This window comes from Zingiber officinale, chromosome 2A (assembly GCF_018446385.1).
Source record: "Zingiber officinale cultivar Zhangliang chromosome 2A, Zo_v1.1, whole genome shotgun sequence".
Lineage (NCBI taxonomy): Eukaryota > Viridiplantae > Streptophyta > Magnoliopsida > Zingiberales > Zingiberaceae > Zingiber > Zingiber officinale.
In genome coordinates this window covers 23,161,453-23,182,584 of record NC_055988.1, presented here as the reverse complement: position 1 = coordinate 23,182,584, position 21,132 = coordinate 23,161,453, and the positions used below count along the sequence as shown (strand labels likewise).

General features: G+C 37.1%; 3 non-coding genes across 3 annotated transcripts; all 3 read right to left on the bottom strand.

Moving 5' to 3' along the window:
* Positions 1-8,338: 8,338 nt before the first annotated feature.
* LOC122044606 lies at positions 8,339-8,536 on the bottom strand. The gene has a single exon (XR_006129638.1). It is a non-coding gene; the product is annotated as a U2 spliceosomal RNA (small nuclear RNA).
* Positions 8,537-17,328: 8,792 nt separating this feature from the next.
* On the bottom strand, positions 17,329-17,524 carry LOC122044761. The gene has a single exon (XR_006129769.1). It is a non-coding gene; the product is annotated as a U2 spliceosomal RNA (small nuclear RNA).
* Positions 17,525-20,117: 2,593 nt separating this feature from the next.
* On the bottom strand, positions 20,118-20,313 carry LOC122044825. The gene has a single exon (XR_006129823.1). It is a non-coding gene; the product is annotated as a U2 spliceosomal RNA (small nuclear RNA).
* Positions 20,314-21,132: the final 819 nt, after the last annotated feature.

The following is a 21,132-nucleotide window of genomic DNA, read 5'->3' as shown; positions in this document are numbered from 1 at the left end:
ATAACCTAGTTCTGGGTTTAGACAACCTAGTAAAAGCAAGACAAGAATTATTAGCTTATGTTCAGTATTTTACTTTCTTAGTGGCACTGTACTGGATTAGATATCCATTGGGCTGGGCTCCCAAAGTCGTCCCTAGATTCAGATAACCTAGTAACCCTACTAAATTCAGGACTTGCAAACCCGGGTCTAGTTAGGGATGCGCGCATAGCACGTACAGTTGTCGGGCCCAAACAGCAGCATGATTATTATTTTAATCTATTTATGAAAATAGTTTTCAAAACTTCACAAATAGTTATGTGGATTCAGTACAGCTTTAGCATTAGTTTAGAATTAACTTAGTTCAGTTTGTGTATCAGTTCAGTTTTCTATTGATACAATATGCTAGTTTATGTTAGCACTTATTGCCATGACTAGTTTGTTTGTATGTCATGCTATGCCCTTACATGTTCAGTATTTGTATGTTTCAAATAGCATGTTTTAAAAATATAAATTGCATCGTATGCATGTTTTAGTGAGGTAGATGGTTTCTTACTAAGCTCTCAAGCTTATAGATACTATTTTCCTTATACTGCAGATAAAGGTAAAGGGAAGATGGACTAGCGGAGGCTGGAGGTCAATGCAACGATGAAGATGTGTGTGGATGGAACCTGGAATAAAGATCTTAGAGAAATTAGCAAACTAAGACTTTAGTTTTCATATAATGTTATTTTCTGCATTTCTAGTTATTTTAATGCCTTGACTCATGAAAGACTTGCTTAGATTGTTAGTATTTATACTCATAATCCTAGTTATGTGTTATTAGTATGTTTCCCAGTTGTTTTAGAACTTGTATGTGTGATTGAGGCACGAAACAGTGCTGAAATCAGACTTCTGGTACGAAATCAGAAACCCCAATCGATCGACTGATCGATTGGAGGCTTCTCAATCGATCGACCGATCGATTGAGAAGTTCGTACCGTGAACAGTAAGCTCCTAGATCGATCAGCCGATCGATCCGGATGCCTTTTGTCGCGAACAGAAAGCCCTGGGATCGATCACTGGATCGATCCAACCTAAGTTCCGCATACAGTAGCATGCTGGGTCGATCTCTGGATCGATTAGACCATTCCAATCGATCCATGGATCGATTGGGAGGCCTGACAACAGCCGGAAGACCCTTAGTTCAGTTCCTTGACCATGGAGGATGTAAAATATGTCATGAATAGTTAGATTACACCCCTTAGCACATATAGAATTAAGAAATGATAAGCGCTTAGCAAAGTTTTAATTAGTACAGCTTCCGCATCTAGATTTAGTGATGGTCATGGATATAGTTTAGCACAGCATAATGTGACGGTCCGGCCTTACAGCTTAGTTAGAAGGCGGGTCTTTACACTCCATGTCTCATGATATTGGCAAAGTTGCTAACTTATAGGGATCATCGTACTGTCAAATATTCTGAGGAGGAAGTCTTAATTCATGCATCTAACTCTTGCAGTTTTGGTGGTTCTCATATGATATGCATCTTACTCTTGAAGTTTTGGTGGTTTGCCCTATTGAACTCATTTCGTTTCTTTTATATCTACTTGCAATAACCGGAAGGGAAGAGATGTGGAAAGCCGATCTTACTTTGGCCTTTATGCTTCCTTCTCCCATTGCAAAATATATTAAAGAACTTTGTTGCCTACTTTCCCAACTTTGTTGCTTCCTAGTTTGAAAGTGCCTTAACATGTTAGTTAATCTAATCCACAAGCTAATCACCCCTCAAGTTATTCTCCTATAGTTTGGGATCTCCATAGACCATAGGGTTAGGGTTTTCCCATGGTCTTTCATTTGGCTAGTTCTTTTGGTGTGATCAAACAATCTACTTATCAGTTTGACTAAGCGAGTCTGTTTATCCAAAGCATTGGTCTGGAGTTGGTTCAAGATCATCGAGATGGTAACAACATTGTGCTCTCGGTACATATCCCAAGCATATCGGATAGGGCGGTAAATGAACCAATGGTTCAGAAATAAGTTTAGTGTTCTACTAGATACGGAACTATTTATATTCATGCAATACACACGATTTTAATTAATTGGACAAGCTAGAACAACTTACGAATAAACTTGAACATGTATATTGGTGAATAAACATCATCAATAAATTTTTTATAAACTTGTAAAATAAATAAATAAATAAAATAAGTTTGAATTATTAAATTTAACAACTAGTTGAATAAGTTTTAAACAATCAAATAAGGTTGTTCTAGTTGTAATGGTACAACTGTAGGGTACTTTTTTAGTTTCCCATATATTTAAGGACCGAGTTTCAGTTTTGATGAATTAACAGATGAATTATCTCTAATAGGCGGTTGATTTAAGAACGCTGGACTGATGGACCGATGGGAAATTTACATGGGTCAAATTGGTCATCCTAGGATTAGTCGGAGAAAGTTGAATACTTGGTACCAACTAAATTGAAAACTTGATAACATCTAAACGCACCAACCTCAAGCCAAACTTGAACCAAACTCTTCCCCTGCAGTGTAGCCAATTTGGTATTCTGGTAGTATAGGTGTTTCATTCTCCGGGTTCATTCCCTAAGGATTAAATATCCTCCCTCTTAGAAAGTTGTTCGGTATGTGATTTACTTTTTTTTTCTGGTTCTGGAGTCGATGATGATGTTGGTGCAATATCCCTGGGTTAAGGTTGATCAAGTTGACTAAGCTTGAGTTGGCTCAAGCTTGAGTCTTGATGTTTGAGTTTTGATATTTGGTAATATATGGAAATTGTAGGTGCAATCATCCAATTGGGGAGATTGTTGGTGCAAATCTCCTCTGGTCAAAGTTTGACAAGTTTGATGTGAAAAAGAGTCAAGTAGGTCAATGTTGACTGGTTACTTGACTGGGAAAGTTCTAACTGGAGATTTGGCAAAGACAAGTCCAACAGGAAGGTTGGTAGAAAGGAAAATCCAAGTGAGTCAATGTTGATTGGACACTTGGTGGTGAAAGTCTTGGTGCGTGAAGCTAGGTAGTTGAAAGTCCTGGTGAGTAAAGCCAAGCAAGTGAAAGTCCCGGTGAGTGAAACCAGGTGAAAATCCTAGTGGGTGAAGCTAGGTGAAAATCCTGGTAAGTGAAGTCAAGCAGATGAAAAGTTCTAGTGAGTGAAGCTAGGCAGATGGAACGACCTGGTGAGTGAAGCCAGGCACGTGGAAATCCAAGTGGGTCAAGGTTGACCGGACACCTGGTGTTGAGAAGTCCAAGTAGGTCAAAGGAGTGATCGGATACTTGGCACAAGGAAATCTAGATGGGTCAAGGGTGACCGGACATCTGGTGGAAGGAAGTCCAAGTGGGTCATGGGGGACCGAACACTTGGCAAAGAATTGACATGACACTTGGTGAAGAAGTCCCAGTAGGTCAAGGTTGATAGAATGCTAGGCATGAGGAGTCCCAACAGGTCACGGTTGACTGGACGTTGAATTTGGGAACCCTTGGGCTTGAGTTAAGCAAGTCAAGGGTGGTCAATCGATTAGCCAATCAATTGAACCGAAGCCCAATCGATCAACCGATCGATTGGGAAAGTGTTGCGATAAACAGCAGCCCAATCGATCAGCCGATCAATTGGGAGCTTGAATCGTGAGTACAGAAGCATCCCCAATCAATCAACCGATCGATTGGGGTTGGAAATCTCACACGACGAGAGAAAGGATGAATCGATCGACCGATCGATTCAAGCCTTTTCGAGTGAGAACACAAAGACGCTCTAAATCAATCAGCTGATCGATTCAAGTCTCCCCAATCGATAGACCAATCAATTGTGATATGACCGTTGCACAAGTAGCAAGCTTTGGACGGCTACGATGGCGCGGATCTCACATGGCAATCGATTAGGAGCAAGCCTAATCGATTGGGGGCCCTAGAGGCGCAGTGTATAAAGCTGTGGCGAGCTTTCTTCTCAGTAGTTCTACTCGAGCCTTCTTCCAGCGCTCACGTGATATTCTTAACTACTCACCGCCGGACTTAGAGCTTGGAAGAGAGGTGTTGTTGCACTTTCCAAAGGGTCCAGAGGTGTCTTCATCAACAAGAGATCAAGCAAGAAGAAGTTTTTCATTTGTATTCTTGTAGTTACTTCTTGCTTAGAGTTGTATCTTGTTGTGTGAGTTTGTACGAGTTTTCTCCACCTCCGGTAGTTACCGAGAAGAAGTATTTTTCATAGTGGAGAGCGTGTCGTGTATGGATTCTTGGATTAGTCACCTCTTCTTGAAGTGGATACCAAGTAAATCCTTGTGTTTGTGTTGTGAGTTTTGCTTAGAGTTCTATCCGCTGCATATCCTCATCACGAATCAAGCCAATGAAGCATGAAGAGCTATTCACCCCCCCCTTCCCCCTAGCTATAAATTGACCCTAATAGATGAGAGATGTTTGGGTGGAGTAAAATCACTTTTTCTAACCAAATTCAAAAAATAAACCACCCTAATTGAATAAACTAATCAAATTTAAAATTTTGATTAAGTTATTTCAAAATTTCATTAAAAAAACAATGATTTATTCCATTTATTCAATTCTGAAAATAAATGAAAGCAAAAAAATTAAATTGGTTAAAAAATTTGATTATTTAAACACTATTATAAGTTATGATTTATGTTTATTTTTAATCCTAATTAAAAAAATTCTAAACACTATTATAACTGCAATTTATATTGATTTTTAATCCCAATTAAATTTAACCCAATGCTCATGATTTCGATAAATTTTTAAATTTATTGATTTAAAAAAATTATTTTCAAATATTATAATTAATAATTTAATTATTATACTCGTGATAGTATCAAGCTGGAATTTATCTCCGCCTCGCTCCCTTGTAAGCACATCAAATTCTCCACTGAATTCTCTGGGTTTGATCCCAATCAATTGAACCGAAGCCCAATCGATCAACCGATTGATTGGGAAAGTGTTGCGATAAACAGCAGCCCAATCGATCAGCCGATCAATTGGGAGCTTGAATCGTGAGTACAGAAGCATCCCCAATCGATCAACCGATCGATTGGGGTTGGAAATCTCACACGACGAGAGAAAGGATGAATCGATCGACCAATCGATTCAAGCCTTTTCGAGTGAGAACACAAAGACGCTCTAAATCAATCAGATGATCGATTCAAGTCTCCCCAATCGATAGACCAATCAATTGTGATATGACCGTTGCACAAGTAGCAAGCTTTGGACGGCTAGGATGGCGCGGATCTCACATGGCAATCGATTAGGAGCAAGCCTAATCGATTGGGGGCCCTAGAGGCGCAGTGTATAAAGCTGTGGCGAGCTTTCTTCTCAGTAGTTCTACTCGAGCCTTCTTCCAGCGCTCACGTGATATTCTTAACTACTCACCGCCGGACTTAGAGCTTGGAAGAGAGGTGTTGTTGCACTTTCCAAAGGGTCCAGAGGCGTCTTCATCAACAAGAGATCAAGCAAGAAGAAGTTTTTCATTTGTATTCTTGTAGTTACTTCTTGCTTAGAGTTGTATCTTGTTGTGTGAGTTTGTACGAGTTTTCTCCACCTCCGGTAGTTACCGAGAAGAAGTATTTTTCATAGTGGAGAGCGTGTCGTGTATGGATTCTTGGATTAGTCACCTCTTCTTGAAGTGGATACCAAGTAAATCCTTGTGTTTGTGTTGTGAGTTTTGCTTAGAGTTCTATCCGCTGCATATCCTCATCACGAATCAAGCCAATGAAGCATGAAGAGCTATTCACCCCCCCTTCCCCCTAGCTATAAATTGACCCTAATAGATGAGAGATGTTTGGGTGGAGTAAAATCACTTTTTCTAACCAAATTCAAAAAATAAACCACCCTAATTGAATAAACTAATCAAATTTAAAATTTTGATTAAGTTATTTCAAAATTTCATTAAAAAAACAATGATTTATTCCATTTATTCAATTCTGAAAATAAATGAAAGCAAAAAATTAAATTGGTTAAAAAATTTGATTATTTAAACACTATTATAAGTTATGATTTATGTTTATTTTTAATCCTAATTAAAAAAATTCTAAACACTATTATAACTGCAATTTATATTGATTTTTAATCCCAATTAAATTTAACCCAATGCTCATGATTTCGATAAATTTTTAAATTTATTGATTTAAAAAAATTATTTTCAAATATTATAATTAATAATTTAATTATTATACTCGTGATAGTATCAAGCTGGAATTTATCTCCGCCTCGCTCCCTTGTAAGCACATCAAATTCTCCACTGAATTCTCTGGGTTTGATCCCCTGATTCGCTCAACTCATCACTAATCGACTTCAGATGTCGATCCTTCGAGCTGCGTCGCAATCGTTACGGGGGGTGTCGATGTGACTGCAACCCGGGATGCCCTTGATGGCGTCCGTGTCTTCACGGCGAGCACTAGAGAGTTCGTGTTCCTCATGAGACAATATGAGCAGCAAATCCTAACTACTTGTCAAAGTAACAACCTTATGTTAAAGAATATTCTTCCAAAACCTTTCTGGGGGATTATCATGTTTATCATCAACCGACCACTTATGACAGCATATTCCTTTAACTACCTCATCAATGACATAAGTTATAAACAACAAAGGAGATACACATGTGGGTAAGGGAAGATTCCTTGGACAGTTATTGCACAAGTTTTTTACTTTCCATTATCAACCTCTGACATTCTTCATCACCTCATGATTACGAGGTTATGAGAGGTGGTATAAAAAGGGAGCCCTCTCCGTTGCCAAAGTATGTTTTGTTCAACATCTCAAGCTTACTCTCACATAAACGTTCTCTACTGTTCTTCACTCACCCATTCGGAATTTTTACTGATTTGAGCGTCGAAGGCCCTTCTCCAAAGACTTCCACTGATTTCTGGGCACTAGCATTTTGTTTGTTTGTTTTAGTGTGTGTGGGATCGAAGGAAAACCTTATCTCAGAGTAAAAAGTCTTATTCAAACCAATAACCAAGTCACCATTGCTAGCACACCCTCCTTTCAATTTTCAGACATGATCAATCGTATTGTCAAATATTTTGAGGAGGCAGTCTCAATTCATGCATCTTACTCTTGAGGTTTTGGTGGTTCTCATTTGATATGCTAGGTTCATCCTATTGAACTCGTTTTGTTTCTTTTATATCAACTTGCAATAGCCTGAAGGGAAGAGATGTGGAAAGTCAATCTTACTTTGGCCCTTCTGCTTCCTTCTCTCATTGCAAAATATATTAAAGAACTTTGTTGCCTACTTTCCCAACTCTGTTTCTTCCTGGTATGAAATCGCATTAACATGTTAGTTAATCTAACTCGGAAGCTAATCACCCTCGAGTTATTCTCCTATAGTTCGGGCCCTCTGTAGACCGTAGGGTTAGGGTTTTCCCATGGTCTTTCATTTGGCCAATTCTTTCGGTGTGATCGAACAATCTACTTATCAGTTTGACTGAGCGAGCCTGTTTATCCAAAGCATTGGTTTGAAGTTGGTTGAAGATCATCGAGATGGTAACAACATTGTGCTCTCGGTACACTTCCCAAGCATGCCCTATCATTGTCTCCTTGTTGCATATGAACCAATGGTTCAAAATAAGTTTAGTGTTCAGTTTAATACGGAGTTATTTATGTTCGTTCAATACACACAATTTTAATTAATTGGACATGCTTCAATAACTTACGAATAAATTTGAAAAATTATAATGGTGAATAATGATCATCAATAACTTTTTTATAAACATGCTAAATAAATAAAATTAAATAAGTTTAAATTATTAAATTTAATAACTAATTGAATAAGTTTCAAGCAATAAATAAGTTTGTTCTTGTTTAATAGTACCACGGTAGGGCACTTTTTTTAGTTTCCAAAATATTTAAGGATCGAGTTTAAATCTCGGTGAATTAACGGATGAATTTTCTCTAATGGATGGTTGATCTAAGAAAACTGGATTGATGGACCGGTGGAAAATTTTCATGGCTTGATTGATCAACCCAGGATTAGTCAACGAAAGTTGAATACCAACTAAATTGAGAACTTGATAACATCTAAACGAACCAAACTCTGTCCTCACGGTGTAATCAAATTGGTATTCCCTAAGGATTAAATGTCATCCCACTTAGAAAGTTGTTTGGTATGTGATTTATCTTTCTTGGGCGGAGTAAAATTATTTTTTCTAACCAAATTAAAAAAATAAACTACCCTAATTATGGTTCTTCAATTATATTTGAATAACCTAATCAAATTTAAAGTTTTAATTAAATTAGTAAAAAAAATTCAATTATTTTTGTAATTTTAATTATTTTTAAATATATAAAATTTTAAGATTTAATTTCATGGACTATAATTAATAATTTAAAAATAAACTTAATTTAATATAAAATTTTAATTTAACTTGGTCGGGTGCGCCGAACCCCTGCAAAAGTGCAACACAAGGATGACACGTGAAGGATCTAGTAGCAAGCTATTGTAATGATCCCTCCCCAAAACAAAAATTAATTTAATATCATAGTGAATCAATGATCCACGTATCAGATATTAAACTGATAAGAACAGATACTACACTTGATCTTAGCCAAAAGGCCGAGAAAGGTATGAATAAAATTGAACCATAGCCTCTTCTTTTATAGCACTAGTTCCACTCCGCCAATAAAAACAAATGATATGGGACTAAATTCTAAACCCTAAACTCTAAACTCCATCTAGTATAAAAGGTCATTACAGTAGTTTCTTTGTTTTTTTGCAAGAAGAGGCTAGTGTACAAGTCCACCTAGTCTAAATGGCCATTACAGATTTTTTTAAAAAAGAGGCGAGAGTACATTGCAATCCGTGATCTTTCTCATGTCTCCTTCTCCTTGGCCGCGGAAAAGAAATGAGAGTCTTGTTGCTTGCGATTTTGTTCTAGAGGCAGTTAAGGTTTGTTGCTTCACCGTTGCAGCTGCGTCGGCGAGCAGGACCTCTCCTCCGTCGCTCACCCTCTCTCCGCCTCGCTCCCTCGTAAGCTGATCGAATTTCCCGCCGAAGTCATATGTGGGTTTGATCTCCCAATTCGCTCGGCTCGTCACTAGGAGTTGTATAACAACAATTTAGGTAGGTGTTACAAATATTTTTAAATGATTTTAATAATTTAAATTAATTTTAATAAAATTTAAATGATTTTGACCAAGTAATATTTTAATATAAGAGTATTATATAAATAATAAATTTGATTAAAATAAAATAATTGATTAGGTTGTTGTAGATACAATAATATCGAAAAAAGTATATTTTTATATAAAATATCTTTATAGGATGTTTTTTTTTAATATTCATTTGATGATATATTGAATATGGGATCTCCTTTTATTTGTAATTTTAATTATTTTTAAATATATAAAATTTTAAGATTTAATTTAATGGACTATAATTAATAATTTAAAAATAAACTTAATTTAATATAAAAATTTAATTTAACTTGGTCGGGTGAGCCGAACCCCTGCAAAAGTGCAACACAAGGATGATGTAACGACCCAATTTTCCCTATTTCGAGTCCTAAAAGACCTTATTAAAATTTATAAATGCTTTAGAAAAATTCTAGAGATTTTTAGAAATTTTTAGAGTATTTTTATGGAATTTTTGGAGGTCGTTTGGTATTTTTACCAAAAGAAAGAAGTTGTGACAAAAAAATGTTGAAGCCGGGTTTTGAACCCAAGACCCCGGACCCGAATCCGGACTTAGCCAACCAACTGGTCTGGAAACGTTTTGTTAATAATAAATGAGATGAAATGTATATGATGTAGAACATGGTAATGGAGAATAATAAGAAGGAAAATAAGTTGAAGAAGCTGGGTTTCGAACCGAGCTCCTCGGCCCGAGCAGAACTCGGCCCGACCAACCGAGCTGTGCTCGATTTGTTAACTAGATAGGAGAACAAATATATTTAAGCATAAGTTAGAATATTTAAAATAAAATGGTTGCAGCTGGGATTCGATCCCTCGAGTTGGGCTTTAAGCAGAACGCAGCCCACCAACAGACCAACCACGGGTTTGTTAATAAAACCCGAATCAAGTTGTATTTAAGCAATAGTTAGTTAACAGAATATTAAAGTTATAAGAAGAGAACTTAGGTTTTCCCCGTGACAAAAATCTTCTCCTCTCCTCCTCTCGTGACGGCGTTTTTCCTCTCGGGCGAAAACAGAGACGAAGCTAGGGCTTCGTCTCCGGCGGTTGGCGAGCGTCTTCTTCCGTGAGTTCTTCGTCGATCCGAGGTCGCTCGTCAAGAAGGAAGCCGTGAGCAAGGAAGAGGCCCCGATTTCAAGTTCACCCGAGCCCTAGAAGCACTAGAAGGTTCCTCCTTCGGCTGTGAATCAAGGAAACGAAGGTGAGTTGCTTCTCACCTGCAGTAGGATAGCTCCGAATTTCTTTAGTTTCTCACTTTTCTTCCGAAGCACACATGAACCCTAGTTTCACATCTTGATGCCGTGAACCCTAGTTTTTCTTCACTAAGCAGAATTACTTCACTTTGTTGTCGAGAATTTCAAAGAAGGGAAACAGATTGTGTTGTTTCGAATTGTAGTTTGGATTCGGTAGAGTTTAGATCTTGTTGCTTTAGAAGCTTGCTGCCGTGTATGGAGATTTCGGATTCTTGATTTCTTCAGGATAACTTATAGTTTTGGGGACAGGTTCAGGTTTTCTTTGAAGATGTGTTCCCTTTCTGCTTTGTTGTTTCTTGTGAGCAAATTTTGGATCGGATTCAAGGTTGTTTATGTTCCTTAGTAGACTTATTCTTTTGTAGCTTAATTAGACATGCCAATTTGATTTCCTTTATAGCTTACTGGACCAGCATGTGTTTATTAGGCATTTTAGCTTCAGTTTTGATGTATATACAAATATATGCACATTGAGTATTATGAGTTAGTTTAATTTGTTGGTTCCTTTAGTTTTCTGCCGTGAGTCTTCAAGGAAGAATATGCATGATTAAGTTTGGTTTTTGGATGCCCTAACTAATGTTTCGAGCATGAACAGTTTTAAGCTTAAGGTTGAGTTTTAGTTCCTTCCTTTGTATTCGGATTTTTCCTATGGCTTCCAGATCATGCTTTATAGAATAGGGTAGCTAGGGACCTATTTGCTTGATGCTTAAGTTCTGTTATAGCATGCTTAAAGGTATTTATTTGCTTGATGCTTGTGTTCTGTTATAGCATGCATGTCCTGAATTTAGTCTTGTACATGTGCAGATTGATATTTCATTTATATCATTGAAACAAGCATTATAAAGGTTTTAATTCCAGCATGTATTAGTTTTGTTTTGTGCTATTTGCTGGATATGAATAAGCATGCTTTTATTAGCAAATGCAGAACTTAGTTGAGTTCCTTTCATTGCTGTTTAGTATTTCCTAATGAAGCATGATATACTGTTAATTCCATGCAGCAATGATTCCTTTATTTTCTAGATTCTATTGCGTGCCTAGTAGTTGAATTGGTTTTACAATCACAGCATGCTTAAGTTGTTCTAGTTTCTTATTTGCTATTGGAATAACATGAGCAGTCCTATTTTTATAGCATGCAGATTTTAGATAAGCTTAGTATGCAGATTTTGATAAACTTATATGCAGATTTTTATTAAGCTTTACACGCAGATTTATGTTAAGCTTTGTATACAGATTTTCAGTACGTAGAGTGTGTTCTAGTGCACCCCAAGTGCTTGATAAAATGCTTAGCTCAATATAATGCTACAGTAGGCATTTTAATAGCTCAGTAAATGCAGTAGAAGCATTTAAAATAACTTATTTAGTCTTGCTTCAACTTATATGGGACTACGGTCCAATGGGTGGGCTCCCACAGTCGCCTCTAGGTTCAGATAACCTAGTTCTAGGTTCAGATAACCTAGTAAAAGCAAGATAAGAAAATTAGCTTTGAAATCAGTATTTTATTTTCAGCAGTGGCACTGTACTGGATTAGATATCCATTGGGTTGGGCTCCCACAGTCGTCCCTAGGTTTAGATAACCTAGTAAACCTTACTAGACTCGGAACTTGCAATCCCGGGTTTAGTTAGGGATGCGCGCACAACAAGTACAGTTGCCGGGCCCATCAACAGCATGATTATTATTTTAATCTATTATGTAAATAGTTTTCAAAACTTCACAAATTAGTTATGTGAATACAAGTTAGACTCAGTTTAGCATTAATTAGTTCAGCTAATGTATCAGTTCAGTTTCCTATTGGTACACATGATAGTTCTATGATTAGCTGTACATGTTTAGTATTTCAGTTAGTATGATTCCTTTGCTATTTATGAGCATGATTAGCTATACATGTTTAGTATTTCAGTTAGCATGATTCCTTTGCTATTTATGAGCATGATTAGCTATACATGTTTAGTATTTCAGTTAGTTAGATTTCTTTGCTATTTATGAGCATGATTAGCTTTACATGTTAGCTTTTTAGTTAGTTCCTTTGCTATTTATGAGCATGATTAGCTATACATGTTTAGTATTTCAGTTAGCATGATATGATTTCTTTGCTATTCATGAGCATGAGTAGCTATACATGTTAGTTTTCCAGTTAGTTGATTTCTTGTCTATTTATGAGCATGAGTAGCTTTACATGTTAGCATTCAGTTTTAGCATGTTTTTATTTATATACATGCATATCGAGATTTTGTGAGTAGGATAGCGCTCACTAAGCTTTTAGCTTATAGATACTATTTTCCTCCTACTGCAGATAAAGGAAAAGGAAAAGTATAAGAAGGAAGGCGACAAGGAGATGCTGTGACAGTGTGTGTGATGCCAGGACTATGGAGAGATCCAGAGTTCGCTAGTGAATTTTCAGGACCTACCTGTTTAGAGTTTTAGTTTATGTTATTATGAAGTTGAGATTGTAATTGAGTTTATTTCCGCATTGTAGTTTGATACCTCCTATTGTTGGAGTGATATGGTTGTTTGCCATTGCTAGAGTAGTTTCATATTTTTATTGTGCTATTATACTCGTGGTTGTGAAATTATATGTTCCAGCCAATATATAAAATTTTAAGATTTAATTTAATGGACTATAATTAATAATTTAAAAATAGACTTAATTTAATATAAAAATTTAATTTAAGTTGGTCAAGTGAGCCGAACCCCTGTAAAAGTGTAACACAAGGATGACACGTGAAGGATTTAGTAGCAAGCTATTGTAATGAACCCCTGGTATAAATGGCCATTAGAGTTTTTTTTTTAAGAAGAGGCGAGAGTACACTGCAAATCGTGATCTTTCTCACACCTCCTTCTCCTTCGCCACGGAAAAGAAAGGAGAGTCTTGTTGCTTGTGATTTTGTTCTGGAGGCAGTTAAGGTTTGTTGTTTCGTCGCTGCAGCTGCGTCGACAAGCAGGACATCTCCTCCGTCAGTCAACCTCTCTCCGCCTCGCTCCCTCGTAAGCTGATCAAATTCTTTGCCTAAGGTGTCTGTAGGTTTGATCCCCCGATTCGCTCGGCTCATCACTAGTCGGCTTCAGATGTTGATCCTATAGGAAATGGGAACGTAGGAGCATGCCCACGTTCCCCACTACTATTAATGGAAAAGTCCAGTATATCCTTGAGTTATTTTCCTTTATAAGGGATGCGTCCAAGGATCATGGCGGATGATTCACAGTGTAGAGAAAGAGACAACGAGAGAGTGAGAAGAATATCTGAGACGGTGAGATTTGGTTCGTGGAATTGTGGAGAGCTTTCCAATCCTATGATTGCTCTTCCGGCAGCAAGTCCAATCGTCGTCGATTGTAGATCTGTGGGAGATCGTTGTAAGTGTTTACCATTTTAATTCGTTTTGATTCGTGCATTTAGAGTATCAACAATGGTATCATAGCACATAGTTAGTTATAAATGCATGACAAATCTCCTGCTTAAAATTTCTACCCCTTCCTTTTGCTCTCTTTTCCTGCCGCTCCGATCGATTTTGTTGCCTGCTGCCAACACATGGAAAAATAGTGTCCATGTCGCAAACTTCCCCAATTGCCGACGTCGTAGGCCTTGAGGAACACCCACAAAGTTTGCTCTGATATTGGCCGGTGGTTGTGCTCATGGCCGCCACTCGTAGAGGCTTTGCGTCATTAGCGTCGGAGGGCTATCGCCAAAGACTTCCCCTGGTTTCTGGTCACTAACATTTTTTTTTTGCTTGTTTTAGTGTGTGCGAGATCAAAGGAAAACTTTTTCTCATAGTAAAAAGTCTTATTCCAATCAATAACCAAGTAACCATTGCCAGCATGCCCTCTTTTCAATTTTCAAACATAATCAATCGTATTGTCAAATATTTTGAGGAGGAAGTCTCAATTCATGCATCTTACTCTTGAGGTTTTGGTGGTTCTCCACTATGTGAAAAACGACTTTTTACTTCGTTGATTACCTGAAGTAAAAGACCTGTTTTTACCGAAGTAGACACGCGTGTAGTAAAAAGATTCATTTTACTTCGGATAAACTCCGAAGTCGTATTGGGTGTCGGGTTCGGACATATTACGAAGTAAAAAGTGCATATAACTTCGTCGGTTTTTAAAAACACCGAAGTAATTAATCCTTTTCGACTTCATCTATAGTATTTGTTGTGAAGTAATATACCTACTTTAACTTCGGTTAAAAATAAAGTAATGGATTACTTTTACTTCGTCATATATCATTAATTTCTGAAGTAATTATCGATTAAATTACATTTAGCTTCGTTCTGGATCGAAGTAATAGATAGATACGACTTTGAAATTTTTGGTAATAACTGAAGTAGTTGATACTATTTTACAGCAACAAATTGTGAATTCAAATTTTGAATTTGAAATGACGTGCCTTGACTGAATTTTGTTGACTGAATTCAATTTTCGACTTTCAAATGCCGCAAATGCCATGTCTTGACTGAATTTCTTTGACTGAATTCAAATTTCAAAATTTCAAATGTCGTGCCTTGACTGAATTGCTTAGAATGAATTCAAATTTTGTATTTCAAATGTCGTGCCTTGACTGATCTCTACTTTGGAAAATGTCGTGCACAGCTCCAGCGGTGACGTGCCATTCTTGAAACCACCGCCCTCCCTGTTCATTTTGACTTTCGGGGCACAAAATTTGAATGCAACCTCTCTTGCCTTGCTGGCCACGGTTTCCAAGGTTGCCACACTCTTCTTCCCCAAGACTTCACCGGAGAAACCTTTGAAGGTCTGTGGGCCACCAGAAGCAGTTGCCGTCGCTGAAAATTTGTGTTCCTTGCCTTCCCACTGACCAGTGAGGACAATGGCAGCCCCCACCACTGGTCTCATCACGATCCACAACAACAAACCAAATAAAGAACAACCGAAAACAGAAGTATCTACTCCAAAAAAGCATCATGAATCAGCCCTTTAGGTAATGACCTCGTAAACATAGAGACTGAAAAAAAAAGCAAAAAAAAAATTCCAAACACTTGTCTTTGTTGGAAGAATAGCACTAAACCTACAACAAATTGGAGACCGTCTAAAACATGATTTTGCAAAATAAAGGAGGAGAAAAAGAAAAAGAATAAGAAAAAGAAATCGAAGGAAAGAAACCTGGACCTCAGCCTTCCACCAGCTCTATCAAATTGAAAACATACGGTATATCTCAAACACTTGCAACCTAAACCCTGCGTAAGAAAGTTCAAGTTGCCAAACCTTATTTCGGAAGCCCTAACGAGGAAACCTTCATCTCTGTTTCCTAAGACTCCAAATCGGAAGCCCTAACGAGGGGGAACGGAGAGGACTGAAATGAAGGGGAAGGAAGAGGAGGTCCAAAAAATCAATTTCGGCAGAGGGAAGCCCTAACCCAAGAAAACGAAAAAGTGGGGGGAAATAAAAGTGGTCTCAAAATAAAAGTTAACTCTTGTACTATTACTTCAGAGTAAACACTAAAAATTGTATTCACGACGTTACTACTTCGGTATTTAACAACTTTCCGAAGTAATAGCTTATTTCAGTTTAAAGCGAAGCCCGTGTTTTTAAATCTGCGAAGTCTATATTTGTATATACTTCGTCGATTTTTTCAGCGAAGTTGCTTATACACTTTTACTTCGTATATTTAAATTGACGAAGTAAATTGTGGCGAAGTAAAAAGTCATTTTTCACATAGTGCTCATTTGCTATGCTGAGTTCATCCTATTGAACTCGTTTTGTTTCTTTTATATCTACTTGCAATAGCCTGGAGGGATGAGATGTGGAATGCCAATCTTAGTTTGGCCTTTGTGCTTCCTTCTCCCATTGCAAAATATATTAAAGAACTTTGTTGCCTACTTTCCCAACTCTGTTGCATCCAGGTATGAAAGCGCCTTAAAATGTTAGTTAATCTAACGCACAAGCTAATCACCCCTCGAGTTATTCTCCTATAGTTTGGGCCCTCCATAGACCGTAGGGTTAGGGTTTTCCCATGGTCTTTCATTTTGCATGTTCTTTCAATGTTACCGAACAATTTACTTGTCAGTTTGACTGAGCGAGACTATTTATCCAAAGCATTGGTCTGGAGTTGGTTCAAGATCATCGAGATGGTAACAATATTGTGCTCTCGGTACACATCCCAAGCGTGCCCTATCATTGTGCCCTCGTTGCATATCCCAAGCATGCCAGATAAGGCAGTAAATGAACCAATGGTTCAAAAATAAGTTTGGTGTTCAATTTAATATGAAATTATTTATGTGCGTTCAATACAACACTATTTTAATTAATTAGACATGCTTCAAAAATTTATGAATAAATTTGAACAAGTATATTGGTGAATGATGATCATCAATAACTTGTTTATAAACATGTTTAAAAAATAAAATAAAATAAAATAATTAAATTTAATAAATAATTGAATAAGTTTCAAACAATAAATAAGGTTGTTCTTGTGTAATAGTACCATGATAGGACACTTTTAGTTTCCCAAATATTTAAGGATCGAGTTTAAATCTCGGTGAATTAACGGATGAATTTTCCCTGATAGATGATTGATCTAAGAACATTGGATTGATGGACCAGTGGAAAATTTTTATGTCTGGATTGACCATCCCAGGATTAGTCAGCGAAAGTTGAGTACTTGATACCAATTCAATTGAGAACTTGATAACATTTAAACGAACCAACCTCAAGCCAAACTTGAACCAAACTCTACCCCCACGGTGTAGCCAAATTGGTATTCAGGTAATTAAATAATAAATTTGATTAAAATAAAATAATTGATTAGGTTGTTGTAGATACAATAATATTGAAAAAAGTATATTTTTATATAAAATATCTTTATAGGATGTTTTTTTTAATATTCATTTGATGATATATTGAATATGGGATCTCCTTTCATTTGTAATTTTAATTATTTTTAAATATATAAAATTTTAAGATTTAATTTAATGGACTATAATTAATAATTTAAAAATAAACTTAATTTAATATAAAAATTTAATTTAACTTGGTCGGGTGCGCCGAACCCTTGCAAAAGTACAACACAAGGATGACACGTGAAGGATCTAATAACAAGCTATTGTAATGATCCCTCCAAAACAAAAATTAATTTAATATCATAGTGAAGCAATGGTCCACGTATCAGATATTAAACTGATAAGAACAGATACTACACTTGATCTTAGCCAAAAGGCCGAGAAAGGTATGAATAAGAAAGTGTCATAGCCTCTTCTTTTATAGCACTAGTTCCACTCCGTCAATCAAAAACAAAAGATATGGGACTAAATTCTAAACCCTAACATGTAAACTCCATCTAGTATAAAAGGTCATTGCAGTTTTTTTTTGTTTGTAAATAGAGGCGAGAGTACAACTCCACCTGGTCTAAATGACCATTAGAGTTTTTTTTCATAAGAGGCGAGAGTACACTACAAACCGTGATCTTTCTCATGTCTCCTTCTCCTTGGCCGCGGAAAAGAAAGGAGAGTCTTGTTGCTTGCGATTTTGTTCTGGAGCTAGTTAAGGTTTGTTGCTTTGCAGTTGTAGCTGCGTCGACGAGCAGGGCCTCTCGTCCGTCGGTCACCCTCTCTCCATCTTACTCCCTCGTAAGCTGTTCAAATTTTTCACCGAAGCTGTCTGTGGGTTTGATCCCCTGATTCGCTCATCTCGTCAATAGTCGGCTTCAGATGTCGATCCTATAGGAAATGGGAACGTGGGAACATGCCCACGTTCCCCACTACTCTTAATGGAAAAGCCCATCATATCCTTGGGTTATTTCCCTTTATAAGGGGTGCGTCCAAGGATCATGGGAGACGATTCACGGTGTAGAGAAAGAGACAACGAGAGACTGAGCAGAACATCTGAGATGGTGGGATTTGGTTCGTGGAATTGTGGAGAGCATTCCAATCCTATGATTGCTCTTCCGACCGCAAATCCAATCTTCGCCGATTGCAGATCTGCGGGAGATCGTTGTAAGTGTTTACCATTTTAATTCGTTTTGATTCATGCATTTAGAGTATCAACAATGGTATCAGAGCACATAGTTAGTTATAAATGCATGACAAATCTCTTGCTTAAAATTGCTACCCCTTCCTTTTGTTCTTGTTTGCTGCCGCTCCGATCGATTTTGTTGCCCGCTGCCAACACATGGAAAGATAGCGTCCATGTCACGAACTTCGCCATTTGCCGACGTCGTAGGCCTTGAGGGACACCCACGGAGTTTGTCTCCGATTTGGCCGGTGGCTTGGCTCATGGCCACCACTCGTTGAGGCTTTCCGTCATTAACATTAGAGGGTTATCGCCAAAGACTTCCCCTGATTTCTGGGCACTAACCTTTTTTTTTTACTTGTTTTTGTGTTTGCGAGATCAAAGGAAAACTTTTTCTCATAGTAAAAAGTCTTATTCCAATCAATAACCAAGTCACCATTGCCAGCATGCCCTCTTTTCAATTTTCAGACATGATCAATCGTACTATCAAATATTTTGAGGAGGAAGTCTCAATTCATGCATCTTACTCTTGATGTTTTAGTGGTTCTCATTTGATATGCTGGGTTCATCCTATTGAACTCGTTTTGTTTTTTTTATATCTACCTACAATAGCCTGGAGGGAAGAGATGTGGAAAGTCAATCTTACTTTGGCCTTTGTGCTTCCTTCTCCCATTGCAAAATATATTAAAGAACTTTGTTGCCTACTTTCCCAACTCTGTTGCTTCCTGGTATGAAAGTGCCTTAACATGTTACTTAATCTAACCCGTAAGCTAATCACCCCTCGAGTTATTCTCCTATAGTTCGGGCCCTCCGTAGACTGTAGGGTTAGGGTTTTACCATGGTCTATCATTTGGCATGTTCTTTCAGTGATCCATTTATCAGTTTGACTGAGCGAGCCTATTTATCTAAAGCATTGGTCTGGAGTTGGTTCAAGATCATCAAGATGGTAACAACATTGTGCTCTCGGTACACATCCCATGTGTGCCCTATCATTGTGCCCTCGTTGCATATCCCAAGCGTGCTGGATAGGGCGGTAAATGAACCAATTGTTCAAAAATAAGATTGGTGTTCAATTTAATAAGGAATTATTTTTGTTCGTTCAATACAACACAATTTCAATACCTTACGAATAAATTTGAACAAGTATGTTGGTGAATAATGATCATCAATAACTTTATTATAAACATGTTAAATAAATAAAATAAAATAAAATAATTAAATTTAATAAATAGTTGAACAAGTTTCAAACAATAAATAAGGTTATTCTTGTGTAATAGTACCACGGTAAGGCACTTTTTTTAATTTCCCAAATATTTAAGGATTGAGTTTAAATCTCGATGAATTAACGAATGAATTTTCTCTAATGGACGATTGATCTAAGAACACTGGATTGATGGACCGGTGGAAAATTTTTATGGTTGGATTGACCATCCCAGGATTAGTAAGTTGAATACTTGAATTTTCTCTATTAGAAAGTTGTTTGGTGCGTGATTTATCTTTCTTCGGCGGAGTAAAATCATTTTTTCTTACCAAATTAAAAAAAACCACACTAATTAAGTTATTTCAATTAAATTGAAGGACCTAATTAAATTATTTCAAAATTTAATCTAAGAAAACATCAATTTATTCAATTCTAATTTTAAAATTTCTTATTCATTAAGTGAACATTAATAATTAATTCAATAAAAAAATTCAATTATTATTATGTGTTTTGTATTTATTTTTAAATATATAAAATTTTAAGATTTAATTTCTTGCACTATAATTAATAATTTTAAAAAAACATAATTTAATATAAAAATTTAATTTATCTTGGTCAGGTGCGTCGAACCCCTACAAGAGTGCAACACAGGGATGCCGTGAAGGATCCAATAGCAAGCTACTGTAATGATCCCTCCCCAAAATAAAAATTAATTTAATATCATAGTGAACCAATGGTCCACGTATCAGATATTAAACTGATAAGAACAGATACTACACTTGATCTTAGCCAAAATGCCGAGAAAGGTATGAATGAAAAAGTGCCATAGCCTCTTCTTTTATAGCACTAGTTCCACTCCGTCAATCAAAAACAAACGATATGGGACTAAATTCTAAACCCTAAACTCTAAACTCCACCTAGTATAAAAGGTCATTACAGTTTTTTTTGTTTGTAAATAGAGGCGAGAGTACAACTCCACCTGGTATAAATGGCCATTAGATTTTTTTTTTAAGAAGAGGCGAGAGTACACTGCAAACCGTGATCTTTCTCACGTCTCCTTCTCCTTGGCCATGGAAAAGAAAGGAGAGTCTTGTTGCTTGCGATTTTGTTCTGGAGGCAGTTAAGATTTGTTGCTTCACCGCTGTAGCTGCGTCGACGAGCAGGACCTCTCCTCTGTCGGTCACCCTCTCTCCTCCTCGCTCCCTCGTAAGCTGATCAAATTCTTCGCCGAAGCTGTCTATGGGTTTGATCCCTTGATTCGCTCGGCTCGTCACTAGTTGGCTTCAGATGTTGATCCTATAGGAAATGGGGAACGTGGGAACATGCCCACGTTCCCCACTACTATTAATGGAAAAGTCCATTATATCCTTGGGTTATTTTCCTTTATAAGGGGTACGTCCAAGGATCATTGGGGGGCTGATTCATGGTGTAGAGAAAGAAACAACGGGAGAGTGAGAAGAACGTTTGAGACGGTGGGATTTGGTTCGTGGAATTGTGGAGAGCCTTCCGATCCTATGATTTATCTCCCGACAGGAAATCCAATCGTCGCCGATTGTAGATCTACGGGAGATTGTTGTAAGTGTTTACCATTTTAATTCATTTTGATTCATGCATATTGAGTATCAACAA